The 4,813-nt window shown below is 43.2% G+C and overlaps 1 pseudogene; it reads left to right on the plus strand.

Moving 5' to 3' along the window:
- The first annotated feature begins 4,435 nt into the window (after positions 1-4,435).
- Positions 4,436-4,554, plus strand: LOC148477433 (5S ribosomal RNA; annotated as a pseudogene).
- The last annotated feature ends 259 nt before the right edge of the window (positions 4,555-4,813 follow it).

A 4,813-nucleotide genomic window follows, 5' to 3' on the forward strand; every position in this document is an offset into this window, starting at 1 on the left:
GGGGGGAGAGAGAGGGAGAGGGGAGAGGGAGAAGGGAGAGGGGGGGCGAGAGAAAGAAGGGGGGAGGGGGAGAGAGAAGGGGGGAGCGAGGGGGAGAGAGGGGGGGAGAGAGAGGGAGGGGAGAGGAGGGGCAGAGAGAGAGAGGGGGGAGAGAGACAGGGGGAGGGGGAGAGAGAGAGGGGAGAGGGAGGAGAGAGGAGAGAGAGAAGGGGGAGAGAGAAAGAGGGGGGAGGGGGGGAGAGAGAGGGGGGGAGAGGAGAGAGGGGGAGAGAGAGGGGGAGAGAGAGGGAGAGAGGGGAAGAATCACCCTTATTTAGTAATGTATGGCAACACCACAAATATGAGGAAAGAAAGGTGGCACTCTCCAATGTAAAGGTGAAAAAAAATGTTTAAATGTAAATTAACATCGGTACAGATAAGTCAACGTTTCAAATCCTACCGGCTTTTTCATTAGGACTGTACATACTTAAACAAACATCTGCGGGGTGTGCGCTGGCAGCGTAGTGCTGCGACGTCAATCTGGCATTGGAGCTCCCTGGAGTAATCCATGATGAGCAGGAAGACTGTGGACACTGCACGCCGAGCCATGCTCCAGCCCTGATTCCCCCCTTCCTGGTGTGATCCACAGCAGGGGGAGGGGCGGAGCATCGGACAGCAACTGAAGACGGCCACTCGCTGCCTGCTGGGGTGGATGGGGGCGTGTCCTAATGCCCCCTTCCTAGTGTGGTATGCCACGGGGGGAGGGGCGGAGCATTGGACGGCAACTCGCAGCCTGCCGGGAGGGGGGGAGAGTGCCCTGATGCCCCATTCCTGGTGTGATCTGCTGCGGGGGGAGGGGCAGAGCATCAGACAGCCACACACAGCCTGATTGGGGGGGGGTGCACGTGTCCCGCGGTCGGGGGGGGCGGGGCATCGGACGGCCACTCGCAACCTGGTAAGAAAAATCCTGATTACAACAGTCAACAGCACAAGATGCTATGGGCCTACTTTGACAGGGGGCTTGGAGCTGTAGCTCCACCCGCCCCATTGCTGATCCGGCCCTGGTGGGCACTGAGTGGGATGTGTGTGCCACATAACTGCTCAGACCTCAATTGCATAGACTGCATGTATGTATTCCAATGAGCACACACTTCTGTGAATTAGCAGCTCCACCATTATGTGAGTGACAGCAATCTCATTCTGTGAGAGTGCTGAATCTGCAGTTAACCGCATGGTGTCATGGCATACCATATCTGTATTACGCAAGGAACTCGTCCATTAAGACGTCAGCCTTAATGATCATAATTTCATTGCTTTTTGGAGTTTGAGTGGCAGAAATTCAATAGGTTTTGTGAATTTTCAGATCATGTCTAAGCAGCCTTAATGAGACATGTGAAACCGTAAGGTTTTTTGTCTATGAAATTTCATAGCTTTTTTTTAAATGTATTAACTAACAGGGTTTGGATGAGCAACCGGGCCACTTTCAGGGGAGAAGGGCAACAAAATGGTACACTATCGCAGATGGAAAAGGGGACAGCACACAGGAGGTGGTTTGGGAGGTGCAGACTGCGAGACGGCTGTAGGCGTGTGGGGTAGCGGCAGCAGCGGTGGTGCAGAGCTGTAGCAACGGTGCAGTGCAAAGGGGGCATCAGTGGGTGACAGAGGGCTCATTGGTAGTGTGTATGCACCTGAGAAAATCAAATCAATAAGTCACAGATGCACGAACGCAGCAGTGAGATCCATCTATGCATCTATGTTAAAAATTGAATGTGTAAAATAAAAAAAGATTGCCCACCCCCCCAAAACACAACCAGCACCGGGCTTTTAACAGCCAGTCCTGGTTGTGTTTAAATACAGGGGAAAAATTACGTGGGGGTCCCCTGTACAAATGATGGAGAGGGCCCCATTTTCAACGCAACCAGCATTGGATTCTGAGCCCAGTGCTTAGTGTATGAAATATATATATATATATTTTTATATTTTTCCTGAGGAAAATCTCTAATAAAAGAGGTTGAAATGTCGGCATACATTTGGGCTTAGGCTCCCTTTTTTCTTGTATCAGTAAATGGCCCGAGAGTGCCACCACAATACCAATACTTGATTTGGAGTACATACAGCTCCCCCGAGGGGGCACCAAGGCAAGGTCTGTGTTTTATATACGGGGAGTGCCGGTTTTCTGGACTATATATATATATATATATATAAAACAAGTCCCAAGAGTCCTTTAAACAAAGAACAGAGCGGCACTCCAGTTTAAGGCAGTAAAAAAGGTGCTGTATTCAAATCATTGTAAGAGTGATAACAATATCATCGACGTTTCAAAGTCGTATAGACTTTTTCCGCAGGATGTATCACAACATAGTGTCAAAGCACTATTGAAATGTAAATCTACCTACTATCCCTTAGAATCTAAAGGTAGTCACATAGAAGTCTTTTATGAGAAAGTTAAGAAGGACCTATGTGAAGGAGAGGGGGATAAATTACAAAAACAAAATTTAAAGAATAAAGAGAAACATGCCCTAAAGGAACTGCAAAAGAACAAAGATGTGATTACAAAACAAGCTGATAAAGGGGGGGGGTTGGTCATCATGGATCGGGAAGCATACCTTAAAGAAGCGGAAAGATTACTGAGTGACACAAACTCATATAGACCATTAAAGGGAGACCCTGTAGAAGAATATCTGGATGATATGAGGTCACTTTTGTTATGTGGTCTTCGTAATGGAGTTGTAACTAAAGACGAATTTCAGTTTCTCATGCAGACCAACCCCACTACCCCTATATTTTACCTTTTTGCCCAAAATTCATAAATCAATGACATCACCACCTGGGGGCCCTATAGAGGCTGGCATAGACTCGCTTACTCCCCATCTCTCCGAGTACGTTGACATATTTTTATAGAAATATGTTATCCTATTGGACTCATATTTGAAAGATACTACGAATGTCTTACAATGTTTGAAGGGGATTAAATGGCAACCAACATATTCCTGGATCACGATAGATGTACAGGCTTTGTATACATGCACTGAGCATAACAAAGGAATTAATGCATGTAGGAAAGTCCTAGCAGAGGATGAATCCATTAGTCCCCTCCATCGAGAGTTCTTATGTGACCTAATGCTTTTTATTCTCACTCACAATTATTTTAAATTTTTGGATGTCTTTTATCAACAAATATGTGGCACGGCAATGGGTACTATTTTTGCCCCCAGTTTTGTGAATATTTTTATGGGGTGCTGGGAAGACAATTACATTTACAAAAATAACCCATTTCATAAGAATATTGTACTGTACAAAAGATATATTGACGACATTTTAATTATCTGGGAAGGTTCTGAGGAACTTTTTAAAGATTTTTTAACTTACATTGCAAATAACGATTTTAATCTGAAGTTCACGTCCTATTTTAGCACTTTATTGGTGGCATTTTTAGACTTGGTTTTACTAAATGAAAATGGGGAGATCATCACAAATAACTATATTAAAGAAGTTGACACTAATAGTTATCTATATTTCAAAAGTGGACACCTAAAAAGATGGAAAACCAACATCCCTTACTCTCAGTTTCATAGAATTAAGCGGAACTGTACGAAAGAACAAGACTGTGAAGAACAAATTAAGGTTTATACTGAGAGATTTATTAACAAAGGTTATCCAATTGAATTATTATCACAGGCGGCAGAAAAAAACCAAGGACCTGGCAAGGGATGAATTGTTAAAATATAAAAATAAAGATCTGGGAAGGAAAAATTGTGTTCCATTTGTGACCACCTATAATGGACACGAGAATAAAATAAGGAATTCTTTACAGAAACATTGGCATATTTTACTCATGGACCCAGTCTTAAAAGAGGTTCTCCCCTCAAGGCCTGATATAATTTACAAGAAAAATAGGAACTTGAAAGATATTTTAGCACCGAGCATGATTAAGAGTGGGACATTCAAAACTAATGCAGTCATCCCCAAATGTTTAGGTTGTTACAAGTGTGGACATTGAAATGTTTGTAAGTTCATTCATCCACGAAGAAAAGTATTTTACAGCTTTGATGGTTCAAAGGAGTACAAAATCAAGAATTACATGAACTGTAATACCATCGCAATCATATACCTCTTAGAGTGCAAGTGCGGCTTGAAGTATGTGGGGAAAACTAAGAGACCATTAAAGTTGAGAATTCAAGAACATGTCCGAAATATTAAGAACAAGGTTGATGGATATGCTGTGTCTAAGCATGTTTCTGTTCACCATGATTCCAATCCGGAGGACCTTACTTTTAAAGCAATAGAGCAAGTGAAATTAGGAGAGAGAGGGGGTGATCTAGGGAAAAAACTTTCAAGAAGAGAAATGTTCTGGATCTTTGAGTTGAACACCATGGCCCCACAAGGATTCAATGACAGTTACGAGATTGCTCCATTCTTGTGAGAGACGAGGTGGTAGTTGTATATATTAAAAGGGACCTACAACCACACCAGTGTGTATATGCCCAATCTCATCCGATCTTGGAAGCTAAGTATATGTGGGCCTGGCCAGTACTGGGATGGGAGACCTCCTGGGAATACCAGGTGTTGTAGTGTCCATATATATTTACAACAGGGCGTGAAACAGTCACTGGGTCTCTGAATGGATCTAACTCTCTACCCTTGTTCCATGGATGAATATGAGTTCTATCTACAATCCCCTCCTCCGTCATTCTCACTAGAAAGACCATTGCTCTCTATTAATATTCAAATTGCTAGTATTCTCATTTTTAGTTTTAATATTCTCAGTTCATTCATTTTTATCTATTTTTATTCAATTATAGATTTTTATAAATAGTGCTAATGTCTTCATTTT

This window comes from Taudactylus pleione, unplaced genomic scaffold, assembly GCF_031769625.1.
Source record: "Taudactylus pleione unplaced genomic scaffold, aTauple2 ptg000712l, whole genome shotgun sequence".
NCBI classification, from domain to species: Eukaryota; Metazoa; Chordata; class Amphibia; order Anura; family Myobatrachidae; genus Taudactylus; species Taudactylus pleione.